This window comes from Hesperophylax consimilis, chromosome 15 (assembly GCF_061612785.1).
Source record: "Hesperophylax consimilis isolate HC1 chromosome 15, BYU_Hcon_1.0, whole genome shotgun sequence".
Lineage (NCBI taxonomy): Eukaryota > Metazoa > Arthropoda > Insecta > Trichoptera > Limnephilidae > Hesperophylax > Hesperophylax consimilis.
Window position 1 is genome coordinate 16,244,393 of NC_142850.1, and position 19,168 is coordinate 16,263,560.

The following is a 19,168-nucleotide window of genomic DNA, read 5'->3' on the forward strand; positions in this document are numbered from 1 at the left end:
AAAAGTGTGTTTTATTTTGTTTAAGTTCAGACACAAATATTTATGTTTTAGAATAATTTTCTAAAGAACTTATTTTGCCACACTAAACAATAAAACCAAAACCGAAAATGGTTTCGTAAGTAGGAGATTTTGAACTTTAAAGAATTTTTAATAGGCCTGATACTTAATTTTTTTCTGGGCTTATAAAAAGACTAAGGCTAAGGACTAAAGATGTATTCTACTCGCATTATTTAATTAAGACATCTAAAATATTTCTAAGCCAAATTATAATATCTCTAACCAAAAACACTCGATTTTGCATTAGTTCGTTGTGCTTCGCCTTAACATTTTCCAATGCGCTTACGAGTAGATATGTCGGCATTGCATTATTTTCTAATTACCTCATTCGTAATACGCGAATTTACCACGCACACGCCTCGGTTATCTGATTTATACGTTATTCAATCTACTTGACGATAAATATATACTTACAGCCTTACTAAAAAACGTGGTGTAAACGTGGAGTAAGGTCAGGACAGTGATAAACTTGACTTATTACCATGGAGTTTGTTTGATTAAATCGGTTCCTAAACCAGGCTCAAGGCCGGCTTTACCATACCAACGTTTAACGGGCGAGTAAGAATCTAATTAGTAAGACGGTTAGTACTTACATTAAAATATTGTTTATACTTATGATAATCTACCCACACAAAATATGGTATAATTATTAATGAAATTTAAAATTCCTGATGGAATTTGCATTATGTTTTTTGTGAAGCAAGATGAGATTCTCTCAGATCACACCTTTTGTGATTTCCTCCCACGACCATATCCTATGCATATTAAATGAATTATTTTTATTTTATGAGCAGTGGCGTAGGCAAAAACTCCCGGGCCAGCTTGTCAATCGGAATAATTCTAGGAGATTAGAACATTTTAAACTATATGATTTCGGATGTGATGTGAGTACTTAATATTCTAAAATTTAAAAATATATTACATTACAGAAATATTATTATTTTATGAGCAGTGGCGTAGCCAAAAACTTCCGGGCCTTGTCAATCGGAATAATTCTAGTAGATTAGAACATTTAAAACAATATGACTTCGGATATGAAGTGAGATGTGAGTACATAACATTCAAAAATATATAATAATTATTATTTTCAGTACATCTGTAAAGAATTTTGCTGCCGTTCTTACGTTGGTGGTGTAATGTTAAGAGAAGTTGCCTTCGTAGCAATTGATCGGAGTTTAGTTCTCGGCCGTGGCAATTTTATTTCATTTATTTGAGCCTTGAATTATGGGAAAGGAACGAAGCAACCGAAAGCGACGTTTCGCTCCAATTGCTGTTGCTTCGTTCATTTCCCATAATTCGAGGATCGGCTAGCATATTATATATTCGCCCCATGTTTATATGCGCACACAAAAAAGGAGCCCAAAGTAGATGGTACCCAATGAATGCATAAAAATACTACTTGAAATTAATTACATTCAAAATGACATCATCATTTGAATGAGGTAAGTCATATCTGAGCAATAGATGTGTGAAAACAGGATTTGATATGCATACTAAAATAAACTAATAATATTATTATTGTAATATGTTGATAATCCGAAAGCGAGACAAATAGGATAGGTCATGAAAAAATAATTTAAGGAAACAAAACATTGGCGTTGTTTTATATTACTCGTATTGTGGTCGTCGATTAAATCGAAATTCGTTCGATAACATTGGTGTTTTGTTATCAAGAATTCAATAAAATCAGATAAGAGACCCTTGCTTTTGTTGTGGTGTATTGGATGGATCAAAAATTAATTTAATTTAAAAATAATTTTGGTTTTTGAAGAATGAAGAATGAAACAAAATAAGAAATCAAGTTTAGTCAAATTTAATGAGGATTGAACATTCCTCCCCAGGAAGTGAAGTCGACAACTCTACTTACCTCCCCGAATGTCGATTGGATAAGACAGATATTTATTTCGTTTATTATCATCCGATGTGCGAGAAATGCGTAATTCGTCTGGGTGTGTGTACGTGATTGCCACCAAAAGTTGAAAGAATGCATTGTCATCGACACCGAGTCTATCTGCCGAGTCGGGAATAGGGTTAATTTCCGCTTCTAAGATTTGTATTAATTCTTTCCCTAAAACAAAAGTGAAATTTAAATAGATTTATTAAAAAATAACATTTTCGAAATGATTTTCGGGCATTTGAGGGGTAAGAGGGGATTACGGGCGGGTGTTACAATACGTTCAAATTCAAACGTGTCCCCTTTAAAATGATTTGCCTGTGCTTAATTATGTAACAGAACAAATAAATAATCAATTAAAAAAATAATATTTATGAAGACTGTAACATTTTATCTGCTTTATCTATGACCTTTCGCCTTTATTACTGACACCAGATTATTACTTAGTTATTTACAAAATATGATGATATTAAAGTAGGTATTATATGTAGTTAGTAGTACTAGGTATGCACAATCTGCTAAACAATATATTAATTATTGTTATTTTAGATAACTGTTTAATTTTAAATATGTTGTAGAGGTGACATAATATGTAGGATAAAAACAACAAAAACACCAATCAGCCATAAAGTCCGAATTAGGCTAGATAACGGAATATTCCAAACATTTTGCTTACCGGTCCATCCCTCAAAGTTAAATATAATTTTTCCGTTTCCTACCTTTCCTTCTATTTTCAGATACTAAACAAAAATACTATTTTCGGTTGCCTGTGCGTTAGTCCTGCGTTAAATTTAGTTCAATGAACTCAAATTTTCTTTGAATTTACGCTCCATTATTAAAATTGGTACTGATTGTGTGAAGAATTCAGACAAGCGATAAGTACGTAATTACCTATAATATTATATTCGAAAAAAAATATTTCCGTTTTCAAAATTGTAACTGATTTGTTGAGAAATCAGACTATACCGTGATTTTCGGGTATGCGCAATTAACTCAATAACTGTTGAGAATTGTCACCGTGTTTACCGAATCTTTTTGTTTCAACTCTATCGCGTAATTTCATATTTCACAGTCCTGTATAGCAGTGCTCCGCAACCGGTGTGCCGTGAGCGGGACACAGGTGTGCCGCGGTCAAATTCAATGTATTTGACATTTTACAATATTTAATTATGTATTTAATACACAATGACAACATATTTTTCATAATTTTGTCTATTTTTCATTGTCTGCAGATACTGTTAAAAGACGTATACACAATATATTAGAAACACTGATTAGAAAAGTGTTGAAAAATTGGCTGAAAAATTTGCACTTCAGATCAACGAAACAACCGATATTAAAAATAAAGCACAGTTGATAGCTATTGTACATTTCGTTGACGAGGACTTTATTAAAGAACATTATTTATTATGTAAGGAGGTTCCAGAGCGAACTACCGGTGAAGAATTTTTTCAAGTAACCGATGATTTCTTCAAAATATATAATATTAAATGGAGCAATTGCATTGCTGTTTGCACGGATGGCGATGCGGCAATGACGGGTAGTAAAAGGGGTTTTGTCTCTTGTGTAAAACAAAAAAAATCCAACGTTACAATTTACACACTGCTGCATACATCGAGAAGCATTGATGGTCAAAAATTTACCGGATGAACTTTTGAACACGGTGAATGAATGCATTAAAATCGTAAACATAATTAAATCAAGAGCCCTAAACTCGCCAATCTTTGGAATACTCTGTGCAGAAATGGGAGCCGAATATGAATCCTTATTGTTGTATACTGAAATTCGTTGGCTATCCCGAGACAAAGTTTTGGCTAGATTGTTTGAACTTCGTCACGAGGTGTGTGAGTTTCTTTTAAATCAAAATATGCCCAAAGTATATCAGCACCTCGATGATAATTACTGGATAGCCAAACTTGCATACATGGCTGATATATTCGAGTATTTGAATGAACTTAATTACGAACTTTGGCAGAAAGAGTTGCAAAAAGGTTGTTTGGAAATGTACAAAAGGATCAACCATAGTACAATTGAAAACAAACAATTAACTGTGGATCTGGCCCAACAACATTTAAGTATGTTTCAGCAGAAATTTGGTCGGTATTTTTATTCCATTAATACGGAACAATACGATTGGATTCGAAATCCTTTTGCAACCAATGCAATAAATTCTACGGAAGCAATGCCTCTGCAAATTCGAGTGGTATTTACAGATTTAAATAATGACATGACATTAAAACTTCACTTCTCCGAAGATCAATTAGATGTTTTATGGATTTACGTTATAAAAGAATATCCTCATATTTCCGTCAAAGCATTCTTAACACTACTTCCATTTTCAACGACATATTTATGTGAGCAAAGTTTTTCAACGCTTGTATTAATTAAAAATGTTAACGGTCATGCTTAAAAGGTCTTGACCGAGAACTTTGGGTTGCGCTGTCAAAAATCGAGCCGAATATAAAATTTTTGTGTTCATTGAAACAACCGCAGGTTAATTTAACAATTAATCGCTCATTAATTTATACTTATTTTATAATAATTATTAAGATTGCGTAAAAATAAATATGTTATAGTTATATGTATGTATGTATACTTTTCAAATAAAAAACAAAAAAATTATTGTAAAATTTGTGTACAATCTCATATCTATATATTTCAGCTTTTGGTGTGCCGCGGAATTCTAGGAAGAAATTTGGTGTGTCGTAGGTGAGAAAAGGTTGCGGAGCACTGCTGTATATGACTATATATATGGCTATATCCTGTATAGGCTATGTCAAGAGTCTGAATAACAGAAGAGTATGTATGAGACGATGTATAAATGTGAATGAGGCAAGGAGTGTGTGCCAAGACCGAGTTGTTTGGCGGTCCGTCCTCTCTACCTACCCCTGCGGGGAAACGGCGTGACGTTAAGTTGGTTAGTTTGTTATGTAAGTATAAAGAAGTAAGTAATCGTAAATCATAATTATCAACTACAGAAGTCACTCTGGTTATTGATGACCACTTGCAACAGAACAAGATTAAGAAGCTTGTTCGCGAACGATGTGCTTCGTTAAATATTAGATTATGGTTTGGAAAGCGGAAATCATTTCATTCGCAGAATGCCTGAAAAAGAAAATCAATGGAAATTACGGAATATTCACTAGAATCATCAATCATTGTCTCACGGCGACCGTTGTTCATTTCATCTGCGCTCTTGTAAACATTTTTGTTGCAACTCGAATATAAGAATTGTTGACGAAATTCTTCAATTGAGATCATCGAGGAGCCGACCACTTAAAGATCTCCCGGTCACATACAAATCGATATGGATTAATTTTACAGTTCTTATAAATTAATTATTTTATCTAGTAGTTTGTGCTAGATACACTGATAGTACCATGAAGTGAAGTTTTTATCAGAATTTTTAAATCGCTGTTAGAAAAGATTTAATTGTCTCGTTTATATTTCTTTTCTTGTAGTCTCGCGAGAGACCTTTTTTTCTTCACTTTGACGATTTTTCAAAGTATTTATGACTCATGAATGCGAAATATAACGGACATTATATTCATGTTTTATCAATTATTTTCAATAAAATACATTTATGACTGATAAAATAGAACAAATAGTGAGAAAAAACCTTCCAGTGACAATATTAACCACATTGAAAAACCTGAAATTCTCTAAAGTTGCTAAGAAAGCTACTGTATATTGGCATTGAAAATGGGCATATTTTTTCCTGATTCTAACCTTGTTTTTGTTAATAAACAATTTCTTCAAAGGGTCCACAAACAGTAGCCGAAGCTTTTGTTATAATTTCCACAAATCTCACTTTGGTTTTAGTGAGACAAGGAAAATTCTTTATTATTGGTAGTATGACATCGACTTGTTAAATTTTCTCAATATTTGAAATTTGATGAGCAGTAGCTCGCCTACATGTTCCTATTAGATTAGCAGTAGCTCAGTTACATATTCCTATTTGATGAGCAGTTGCTCAGTTACATATTCCTATTTGATGAGCAGTTGCTCAGTTACATATTCCTATTTGATGAGCAGTAGCTCAGTTACATGTTCCTATTTGATGAGCAATAGCTCGGCTAGATGTTCCTATTTTATAATATCAATTAACAGAAAAAAAAACAAAAAACAAGCACCTTAAATGTACGAATAACGTCTATTTACATTTTCGTTCGCCAGGCTTTCAAAATCGTTTTTAGCGTCAACTCTCTTAGATATTTTTTCGGTTGCCGGCTAACATGGCTAACAAAATGTTTTTGTGAGGACCTAAATATATTATATATATGTACTGGATACATAATATTATTTGAATCGTTGCAAAAATAACATGAAAGCACTATTGTTTCATGTCTAGAACCGAAAACGCTCACTGTATCTACATAGGTGCGTAAACAATTAATAATTAATACAAAAAAATATAATTAATATAAACATATTATGCGATGGTTTTGCGAAGAAATGTAATCCGGTTCGCTGTAGTGAGCCACTTGGAATTTACGATTGTACGATTTTACCAGAATTTCTTTTCGACAAGTGTTCTTTGTAGAATCCGGAGTCATGAGCTTCACATAATTCCAGTAGATTCAGCTGACATGTATTTAAATCCTGCTTTTTGTCACTCTTGGCAATGTACCTTGAATGGATTTAGAGTTCACGACAGGAAATAGTTAACACTTATCTAAAGATTTTCCATTAACACCAGTGAAACTTTTTAGTCGTGGTTCCATCGACGTAAGCAAAAAGATGTCGCAAAATGAGCTCATTTGCATATACATGACAAAAAATTCAGTGTAAGAGGTGTAATTCAAGGTACAGAATTACACTACCTTTGTACCCCGTGTCGAATGCAGTTGCGTCGCATCCAATTGCAACAAGCTCCCCAAATTGAAGTCCGTAAGAAAATAATTCCATTCAATGTTAGCCATCTATTCAAAGTAAGGTTTGCTTGAATAGTAAAATGGATACAGCAGTTCTTCGATAATGGAAAAGGAACACACACACAAATTTACAGACAGATGAAATGCTAAACGGTCTACGGTCGAGTTAAAACAGGACTTCGCAACGCTCAATCAAAAACAAAAAAGGATGCAAAAAATAGTGCGCGGAAAACACTTACTGATCTGGTCAAATTATTCGTTTGCCTCTTAAAAACGGGAGTGCAGAACTTTAACTAATTAATTGATTAATTTCCTAACAAATTATTAGTTCGAAGTGAACGTTTCACGAGGACGGCGGAACACTTCTATCATGCTATCATTTTTTAACAGGATCATTTGTGTTTTGACAGCTCCCGAACTTAAAAAAAGAACTAAATTTTCTAACACAACCAGGAATAAATTGCATTGTTTGAAAGCTTCATTGGGTATCAATGGGCTAACCAAGTTTTAGTGTTAGAGGGACGAATGACATCCGTGACGGCCAATAATATTATTTTATTTATCGTCCAATCAGCCAGGGTCAAGTACCGTAAGATATATTCAAAACGTATTTAAAATAAATACAAAATATTTTTTTCTTATGCATGCAAAAATATATCAAGATTGATTTACAGTTTGCTTTATATAAAACGAAAACACTTTCGAATTTAATTATAATTGATCAATTTTTAGTGAGCGAGTTGATAAGTACCTAGTGGGTCTTTAGTTCGAAGTTGAAATGTATTTTCTGTTTCGCCTGATAATTTTCACATTAAATTATTATCTGAAAACCACAAGAGAGCATTGCATTATTTATTCTTAGAAATTATTAATCATTGCGAAGTATTATACAATATTATTAGAGTTTTAATACAAACGTAATAATAATAATTTTAATAGTTATTGTCTGCTGTCTCATATGAAAATATAAGGGAAAATGTAAAAAAAATTCCAACGTAAAAAATCAACAAAAATCTAATTTCAAATTTAAAAGGAGACCAAATCAGATTGATAATAATACGTAGTATGTCCATATCAAAAAATGAGAAAGAAACGCCCGTGCCCTAAACTTCAAGGTCTATTAATTTTAGTTAAGGCGATGCACTACGTCGTGTAATATTTTAAATCGAGCCGCTATCAATAACACCCCTTACGTAGATGGCCATAAGGATTAAATCAACGCTAACACCATCCGCCTGTTTTGATTTATGCAAGAAAAAAACATGGCCAAAAAGTGCCTTTTATTTTATTTTGTAAAATGTTTAGGCATAAATATTTGATTTTTTTAGATTATTTTATAAATAACTGAATTTTCCACGTTATACAATAAAATCATAACCGAAAATGGGTTCGTAAGTAGGAGATTTAGAACTTTAAAGCAGTTTTCATAGGCCTTATACATTTTTTTTGTGGGCTTATAAAAAGACTTATCTAAAAAAAAACTTGATGATTTTAAAGGCCAAGATGTATTCTACTCGCAGTATTTAATTAAAGCATCTGAAACATTTCTAGGTGACCAAATTTTCAAACCAAAAACACATGATTTTGCATTACTACGTAGTGCATCGCCTTAAAATTCATCATTCATCATAGCAAAAAAACTGTAATAGACGTATTACAGTTTATTAATATGTGGATTTTTTTTTGGTTTTTTTACTGAGGATTGAACTTTCCTCCACAATGAATGGAGTCAACCGCGCCAACAACTGAGCTAAATCCCGATTGGGTAGGAGCGATATTTTTTCGTATTTAACTGATATAATGTCATTCAATTTCAGAAAAAATGCATATATTTCCAAGTGTGGATGCATGATTGCCAAGTTTATAGAATGCATTATCATCGACAACGAGTATATCTGCCGAGTTTCAGCTCGATCGGATGTCGGGAAGTAGGCTAGTTTCCGCTTCTAAGATTGACATTTGAAAACAAAAACTTTAATTCAAATAGATAATAATAATAATAATTGGATGACTTGTATAGCGCCGTTTTTGTGCAAAATCACCTCAAGGGCGATGTATTTAAAAAACTACAAAGTGTTTGAAAAATTGATTATGATTGTGAAATACAGGGTGTTAAGAGATGTACCTGACTAATTTAGGGTAGTTTGACGAAGATTGGAATAATATTTCGAGGGTAAGAGGAAAGACGAAGCTCAAAGCATTAAGCTTGTAACAGACCACGCTATAAGTGCGCTATATTTTCATGGCATGGCCTATTTCGGCATATCGCTCGCCATACATTCCCATTTGTGGTGTATGGCGATCGATATGCTGAAATAGGCTAAGCCATGAAGCGTACAGCGTAATATGTCGCCTACCTTACTGTCAACCTAAAGAAACACTATAGTAGGGTACCCGTAGAATTGGAAAGATCGAAATAATTATATTTTCTGTTCTTTATTATTTTTAAATAAAATATGTGTAACGCCACAAAATCACTTCTTTAATCTAAACAACTTCAATCTTCTCTTAACAACATATATATTATGACTTGCAAATGACAAGATCAAGAGAATTACATACGCGGGGTGGACCACGTCAATAGTATCAATAATATATATTTTTTATTGTTATGAGGTTTGATTTGTAGATATCCATTTTAATTTTAAGTTTTTCTTACATATATTCAATAATATTACTATTCAATTTATTAAAAAAAGTTTATTTATGAAAAAAGTTTATTTATGAAAAAAGGTTATTTATGAAAAAAGTTTGCTTATGAAGTTATAATAATGATAATATAAAATAATAACGATAATATAAAATAGTAATAACGATAAGTATGTACATAAGCACGAATTTGAATAAGACAAGAAAATTATTTTATGTACTAGTATCCCTCTTAGTATGCTAATTAAAAAATAATAATTACGGGTTCATATATTCGTACTATTTTTAACAATAATTCGTGACTGGCTGACAAAATGCATTTTTTTAAATGTGGCTTTGTTTATTGGTTCTCTATTAAAATGTCTAGTCATTGGTCTGCGGTTTCTACGTTATTATTTATTCTATTTTGACAGGAAGCTTAAGAGATGAGCGTCTTCTGTTATTGTTTGTGTATCAAATTTGGATACATAAAATTAAAGTTTGCTTAGATAATGGAGCGCGGTGGAAAAGTGGGTGTTGCAGGTCTGTTGGCTGTCAGTCCTAAACACACATTGATGGACAAAACGTGGCGAGGAATTAATTCAAGCTATTACAACATAAAAATCAGAGAATGCAACACAAATACCATGTTGATTCTCATTTTACAACGGTGGAAAATTCAAAAAAAAAGATTAATCTATTAAATTATAGTATTTTAAAATGTTTCCAGCATCGGCTAAGCGCATGCTTTCTTGTCGTGCCTCATGTTCGTAAATTTGTCTTTACATAAGGTTAAAAGATAGAAATGATTTTACTTCAAAAATCATTCGCGTGGAGCACAATTTTTGAATTATTGAATTCAAAGTAGCGAAGATCTGTTTTAACTCAACTGTTTTGTATTTCATCTGTCTGTAAATTTGTTTGTACGTTCCGGTTCCGGTCTTGAAAATCTGCTACATCCACGTTATTATTCAATCAAGCCTTACTATATCTAGATGGTTAACTTTGACTGAGCTTTTCAATATTGTGGTAGGTAGCCTGAAGAAAGTTTAAAGATTTGTCATTGAGTTAGTGAGGTATCTTTGGACTAATTTTTATAATTTCTTTTTTGAATAAAAAAACGTTTCATGAAACATTAGTATTTTTAATTAAGTATGTTTGTATTTAAGTAACTAATTAAGTACAAATCTTATTAGTTCGAAGTAAATTTAGAAACATACTTTTTTTGGACGCCACGTTTACTGTTGACAGAACTAGTAGTTAATTTAAAAAATATGTCGGGATACAAAGATATCTTGTATTCTAATATCTTTGTTATTATAAAATATACTTTTAAGTTTTTTTACTGTTATAAAAAAACTTTACTGTTTACCGTTTATAACAAAATGGAGTCAGCGGTTACATAATTTCCATTCAAAATATTCACGACTAAACCACCTGCTCGACAATATGCAGGTATAGAAATTAAAATAAACATTTGCCATCCTTGTTTGCCATTAAATATTTCGTTTAGGGAGAGAGCGACAGACAAACATTCACAGGTGATAAGAGAATACCTATTCCAAAAGTGGAACGCTTGTTTGGTAAATAATACAAGACCGGATAAATGGTTAACTCGGTGGCAAACTCGTGAAACTGCATCACTTTCAGGATTTGCATGTTTTGTTCATTTTTATGCTAAGGTTATGTGATTTTAGCCTTTTGTTTGCCATGATAACAGAAAACAATATGACATTATCATGGATGTATGATGGGAAGTGGATGATGTCTTTATCATTTATTTTATATCCGACCAGCTGAAGTCAAATGTAGACAGTGACCTTCCTCGTGGTTTGAAAGTCTCGGAATAAAACTGAAGATTGGAATAATAAACTTTTGTTTACCCGATTTGGGATAAGTAGTTAAGTTTTTACGCATCAGATATTTGAGCGCCATTGTAAAAAGGACTAGTAATTCGTAAACAGACATTCGTAAGCAGTTATTGTCGAGGACCGAATGGTGATATTGCAATACGATTTGCCTGTATAGCGTCAGATTCATTTAATGGCAAATCTCCGAAAGTGAGACGTTCATGCCGCAACATATATTGTTCCACTTTCCTTCATTGCTCATCTATTAATTTGCATGTACAAGATTATAACACAAATAATTCATAAAAAAAAAAAAATTTGTGTTGTTTTGCATTGACTGAAATAAATTTGGATGCGAAAGTAGCGTCCTCCATGTTTCACTTTACGTAACATATTTTCTTTTATTCCGGAAGAAAATCGGCCAATCTTTAGTTTGTCGTAAACATCGTAAAGTAATGCTTTCCTCCGCTTGTGTTCCTACAATACAAAAGGAACAATGTATTTATTATATCTCAACATAACATGTTAACTGCAGATAGAATGTTAAGGTTATCAACAATACATAACATTATAGATTACAACTTCTATTCTGGGACAAATTATTAGTTTAAAATACAGATTATTAGAGGACTACACAAAACTTCACGTAATCATGTAATTTTTTTTCAATCGTAGAACTTATTTTTTTATTATTTATATTTATTAATTTATTAATTATTACTTATTTATTTGTTAAGTTAAAAAAATATATTTTTACTTATTTCGCTTAAAAGAAGTACACACAATTTAAAAAAATATATTTTTGTATGCTCCCTTTTGATTTTGCTAATCAATCTTAAGATTTGTTTTAAAGAAAGACAAACATTCCCGGGTTACGAATAACCTGACAATATTTGAAAATCTCCTACTACCACCACAGTAAGCTGAAATTGTTGCTTGTGTTGTGACGGAAGACTGCCGAGGAATTGAACACACTACGTCTGGGTGGGACCCAAACGCGATGTCAACTCAGCCACCAACTGTTGACACCGTCAAAAAGAATGTTTATTTTATTCTCGGTTTTCATGCCATCGGGAAGGAGATTGTGCATTATGTGTACCCCGCTTGACCTATGCTTCTTTTGCCGCTTTCTGTTTTTACTGAGTTAGTATATAATATTATGTATTTACTTGTAATGTTTTTTTTATAAATATTTTGTTCGTGTGTTTGGATTTTGTAGATTAATAGACACATATTATATTCGTACAGTTTTCTGATTTGGGTAAGTTCTTTTCTAGGTATACTTCTTTAGTGGAAGTATCTGGGTTATAGTAATGTCTAAAATTGTTTATGCAACTCTCAAGTGATACGGTTACGGTCATGGGTGTTAGGTTAGAATACATGGTGTTTGGTAAATGATAGTAAAAAAAGTTCTATACAGGGTAGATAAGGCTAATACGAGTATGAAGTAATGAATATTAGGTATAATGGGAGTGGCTGGCTTTATCGGGAGCTAGTATCAGGTGTAATGATTTATTACCGGAATTAAGCAACTTATATGAATTATTTAAAATGCAACTTCATGATGGATGATATCTGCAGTATCCGATGAGATATACGAGTGACTTTAGTTCTGTTTACTAAACAGGACTTCCTCTTTTCAATTCTCCCTCACTTTTCGATTTCCTTCCTTAAACAAGAGTGCGACAGTTCCACTGGCTCTAGGCAGTGGAACTCTTGTGTGATATTCACATAAAAAAAGGGTAATCGAAATAGGCTTCAATAACTGATATGATATATTTGCGTGAAATTTAACTATAAAACAGTAATTTGTTTACTTGTCTCAATTAGTCTAATATCTCGAACGGTGAGCTCTGGCGTCACGAAAATAACACCTTTTTTTTCTCCGGGATTTCTAAGATAGAGCAAACATTTTCAGCTACTATCGTTATTTTCATCATGAGCTACAGAGCTTTTCAACATCAAACTTTCATTTGTAAAAAAATTAGACAAGACGTCAGACTGACAACAATAATACTATTATTCAATAATATTTTTTCAAATCGAAAAGAATCTCCAATGTAAATGACTAGCAAAGTTGATTACATTTTCTGTAATAAGCCATAATAATAAGCTGCCGTTCTTATGTCTAAGAACTTATTTAGGTACGTCTTTTAGTTTGTCTGGTAAATTGACGTGTTTTGTTTGAGTTTGCTCCGAATGTTCTGACCTTAGTTTTAGTTTGATCAGATTAGTGAATATAAAATGGACTTGGACGGTTCGGAATTAACGAAACCAGTTTCCCAAGAACTACTGCAAATTGTTATTTGGCATTTAAGAGATAAATAAACCTGTAGTCAAATGTAGGCTCTTCTCTCCGGTGGACATAACCGACCATTATTTTTATTTGTATACATTATTTATTATTTGTTATGTATGTCGGACACGATTTTGAATTACAAAAAACATACATAGCATTAAATTGTAGTAAATTCAAAGAAAGTAAATTCCACGAATGCACGGAGAAAAACGATCCTGTTTAAAAAACTGACAGCATGTTAACTTCCTGATAAAATTTTAGTCATTCAGAATATATCGAGAACAGGTGTTTTTCCTAATAAATATCAGACGGAATGCGACAATATCAGTATTTGTATGAACACGTTTTCCACCGTCCTCATAAAACCTTCGCTTTTGACTGCTAATTTGTAAGGAATTCTTTCAATTCGTCCATTATAGGCCTGCAGTCCCATTTTTAACAGGAAAACGAATAATTTGATTTTAAATAAATTAACAGTATTTCATATCGGTAAGTTTACTCTGTGTGGGTACGGAAGTATTGACCTCACTAAAGAGTTAACCCGTTTGAACTATATATTTGGCATACATGTTTGCAATTTTGATCAATTTTACCTAAAATGGGTGAAATTGGTAAAAAAAATTAAATTTCAAAATTCTTTCTTGAACATAAAATCAATTTCATGGCCTAGGAGTAGAGAAGTATTTTACTGACGTCTTCAGATTTCTTTAAAATCGTTATAGGTGACACTTCTTGAATGTTTGTATTCAGTGGGTACTTAAGGTACGTACGAGTTATTAATAATATTTTCATTGCTTAAGTCGAGTGGGTACGGAAGTATTGACCCAGTAATTTTTTAGAAAAATTATTATTCAAGAGGTCAGTCGTATTAATGATAATATAAAACGTGTCATAATACTGTCGTTTCCACATTCCACTGTGTGAAAAAAGGTAAAATTCTTCAATGAAAACCTAAAAGTCTGCTGAAATATACTTGATATTTATAAAAATAACAACGTTAGGGCATAAGCCATATACAATAAACAAAGAATGTTTTAGAATTTATAAGCCCCCGCATACCTAATTTCTACCGATTTATAACAAGTTTCTCGTTAACTCTTTAAGTTTTTAAGTTCCAAAAAAAAATTATTTTTTAAGATCATTTGTTATGCCGAAACGTTATTTATATGAAATTCCGCCTATTGAAAATAATCGCAGAGTAAGCTCCAAAAATGATTAAAAACACGCTTTGTTCTGTTATTTTATGTACATAGCATGAAAAAAATTACAGTGTATCTTTAAATGCAACTAAAGCATTTATCAAGAGATTTTGCTCTATTTCAAATGAGTCGTGTTTTATTAAATGTTTTCTCAATTTTCACTTTTTTTTTTTTTATGTGTTTATTCGGTTTTTTTTGTACATTATTTTCTCTTACTTAGATCTTACAAAACTGATCAATCAGTTTAATTGTAAGAAATCTCTCACTTTTTCTATTTATTAGCTTATAATAATATATTTAATTTCAACTTGATATCTTGATCCACAATATTAATTATTTTTATGTTTGACGGAGGTAGAACGATCTAATTTTCGTTTTTATTTTTGAATAACATGTCTCATTTTTAATATCTTCTGGTAATGAGTTAATTGTTCGTTTTGAGTCGTGTTTTTTTTAATATTAGCGCGCTCCCTCTAACATTCGTATTTACATTTCTCCCTTTCAAACCATCTTTGAACGCTTACTACGGGGCCTTAATTGGAGGAATGTATTGCATTTTGTAATAATATCATTGAAGCAATTTGATTTTGAACATTTTTTTAAAATTTAAAGAAAAATATTATAGGTTTATTACGAATTTATATGTATGTCTATTCTTCTTACTGCTTCTGTTATTTGACGTCTAGAAAATATGTTTTATATCAATTACTCAATATTTGAAGATAATAAAATAATAAGTAATTTGCTATCTTATATAAGTATTAGCAGAAGTGTAATAATTTAATCTTATCTCAAGACGCGGTGATATGATATTCTTACTGGAAAATTTGATGTTTTAAATGCCTTAGTCGTAAAGATTTATTGAGCATAATTAATACTGAAATTTAAAAAAATACTGTTCGTAAAATGGTATAAAACGACAGACGACAAAAAATACTGTTCATAAAATGGTATAAAACGATAGACGACAAAAAATGTAAAGCCATTTTTGTGTAGTCTCGAACAAAATGGTAAATACCTATTTGTGGTTTTGCAAAAACACACGTTGGTGACAGTCAAAATACAATACACTCCAAGTAAGTTGTGGAGGGCAAAAATATTATTATTAATTAAAACGCGTTTGCTTTACATAATGGTACATAAAGTATTTATATCCATAATAAGTTCTTCAATCACTATTTCAATTCAATTTCCGGCAGCTATTATCCGGGCGTTTATTACTTTTTTTCCCTTGTACCATAATACGATATTAGCCTCATTACGCAATAATCTGTGCTGAAATAAAACTTATTTTAAAACAAGTAATAATTATTTACACATGGGTTTTTACTGATTATTATAAAAAAAGTTTGACCTCGTTGGGTTAAAATTATTAAAAATGAATCCCACATATCATGCGATTACCCATTTTGTCAAAAATTGCCCTGATATGGGGTTTGAGTTCCTTTACCTCCGAACTTAAAGCCTTTTCCATTACTTTACGGAAACCATCGATTGTTACCAAATTACGAATTGTTATCATGTTTATAAGAATGGTATTAAATTTGTTTACCATTTCTCCATCCATAAATTCTATTGATCATTCTACCCAAAACTAATCAATTTCAACATTCATATCCAGTTATATATTCCAGTCATATTCACAGCGCAAAATAATAACAATATAGTAGGTAAATATTAATGATTTGGTTCTAATTCCACAGTGATAAGGAAAATATATCTCGAATATTCGTACAATTTGAAGCACATTAATGATAACATGAACCAATATTGGTAATGATATATGAAACGTTGCGTAAAATGAACATTACGTTCGACACTTCCTGACAATTCATTTTAATTGGTCGTACTTAAAAAACGAGGGGGAACTAATAACCTCCAAATAAACACTGTAATTATTTTTTAAAACGAAGAACTACACCGCTGGTAATTCAATAATAATTGTTTATTGAATTAATACGTATCACTAATCAAATAACACTATAAAAACATTCTTTGAATAAGAAAACAGTGAAACCATAAACAAAATTAATTACGTTAAAGTTCGTATTTCGCTCCAAAAAGTTCGAATTCGCTTCGTCTTTTGTTAGACAGACACGTTCTAGCGCGCGCGCGTCGATCGGTCAACTAAAATTTTACGCGTTTGTACCAATCTTCAGCGAGAAGCGAAGAAAAGCGGGAAGTTTGTAAAAGAGTCTACTTCCCAATCAAACCTTAATATTTGAAAAGAATATGCATGCAACACTTTTTATGAAGGGGTTTACTTCATTGGTGAGATGCGTGCGTGGAAGTTTATTGACCACAGCATGAATTGAAGATAACTTCTTCAACAATACAATGTTCAAACGTCAGTCGAGTCGCGAGGATTCCGTACTTCATTCGCGGAATCGTATCGTGCTGGGACATAACGCGAGCGAAAATTACAATCATTTATTATTGTGCCATCGCAACGAATATTTAATTCAAATTGTTTTTATTGATATGTAAATATAGTCATACATACGCATTTAATCCGAGTTGATTTCTAAATACCTACCAATAATTGTTATGTGAAGGAAATATCTATATACAGTGGGTAGGAAACATAATATAATATAATAAATATATCAAGTATCTTTTGGTCAGATTATGAAAAGCATTTTCCTTACTCATCCTATACAGGGTGTCCGGAAACTCGTAGTACAAGCGGGAAACTGGTGAATCTACATCACATTTGGAGTCGATTTTGTAGTATATTTTTTTTTGATTTGAGCTTTCGTTATCGAGTTAGAAGATGATTTTTTTTTTTTTAATAAAATTCTTATAAATTATTACTGAAGATCAAAGTACCCAACTAATTAAAACTATTTGAAAGTAAAACAAATGAAGAAACTCGGATTTGAAGCATTATTTTGAAATCACCCTTCATTTAACCCGGTGTAATCATAAAATATTTCTGCTCTGCAGGGTTAAAACATCTGTTATTCAATCCTAAACACCAGAAAAAACTTTAACCCTAAAATAGCCGAAAAAATTTTTTTTTTTGGTTTTATTTTTTTTTTTTTGAAAATGCTCAAATCAAAAAACTTTATGTTTTTTTGGGTTCCCCATGTGGTGTAGATTCTCCAGTTTCCCGCTTGTACTACGAGTTTCCGGACACCGTGTATAAGTAAGTACTGTTAAATTCCCGTATGTAATTATCTGTAGCTAATACCTAGTGATAGCTAGCATTTACTATATTTCATGAAAGTGATTCGGTAGGTATTTACATAGGAAACATTTTAAAAAAGTAATTTGTTTTTGAAATTCAACCGAACTAAAATAACATGCGAATCTACAAACATTGGTACTTGCTAAATTTCACCAAACTCATATCAAGTAATATAATATATTTATGTAAAAACTTCAAAGTATCATGCAAGGAGAAAACATATTGATAAGAATACTGTTAATTTACTAAAAATCTGGTCAATTTATTCGGGCACATAACGAATGAATTGAAAGATTCCTAATCCCAACAAAGTATCAGTCAATAGCAAATGTTCATACAACTACTGATATTGATACTGACAAACTGACATACTTATATTGTAGCATGATATCTATTAGGAAAAGAACACGTGCTCTCGATATATTCTAAATGACCTATATTTTATCAGGAAGTTTACATGCTGTCACTTTTTTAACAGGATAATTTTTTCTCCGAGTGGGCCTTAAATTTTCCGAACCCGACGCTCTGAACCGCTTAACCATATAGCCCAGAGGTTGCCAACCTTTTTGGGGCCATTGCCCATTTTTCAAGCATATTTTTCTTCAATACCACTCGGTACTCGATACCGGTACCCACTAGGTACTCGGTTCATTATCACAACGCATACCTGACTACTGTCCACACAAAATACTCCCCCTTCAGGAGTTTGTAAAAGTTCCTAGTTCCTACCAGAGAGTAAATAATGTCCATTATATTATCTTCTTTTCCCTCTCTTTGTCGCATGGCAAGAGGTATGCGTATGCATATGCGTACAGGTCCTACTCGAATATGCCCCCCTGTTTGCTCTTGTGTATAGCGTGTAGCTTCCAAAGGACTGAATAAATACAAATAACGCCAAAGAATTATTTTTGATAACAGAACACATCTCGGTATATTTTCCCTCCATACCAAAATTAACTAGTATTTTGGTGAACTAGTACCAAAAAAGTCGATTTCTAATTTTCTCTTGTTATCAAAACTAAAAATTTTCACTGAAATCAAAAGATTTATAACTAGGTACTTAAATACCTACGTAATCAATGGTAATTCTTTTTTCAAACTTTATTAAGCAGCTGGGTACTTATAATATTGAAAAAATCGAATAAGAAAGGATGGGTTGTTGTTAGAATTCGAACAA

The 19,168-nt window shown here is 31.9% G+C and overlaps 1 protein-coding gene across 7 annotated transcripts in view; it reads right to left on the reverse strand.

Annotated features, from left to right (window-relative positions):
• The window catches only part of Dys (Dystrophin), a 1,264,777-nt gene extending 1,247,858 nt beyond the window's left edge, over positions 1-16,919 (reverse strand). For all 7 annotated transcript variants that reach the window (XM_089640243.1, XM_089640244.1, XM_089640239.1 and 4 more), the window contains exon 1: positions 16,838-16,919. The gene's annotated coding sequence lies outside the window, so the exon portion shown is untranslated. The remainder of the gene's footprint in view (positions 1-16,837) is intronic.
• Positions 16,920-19,168: the final 2,249 nt, after the last annotated feature.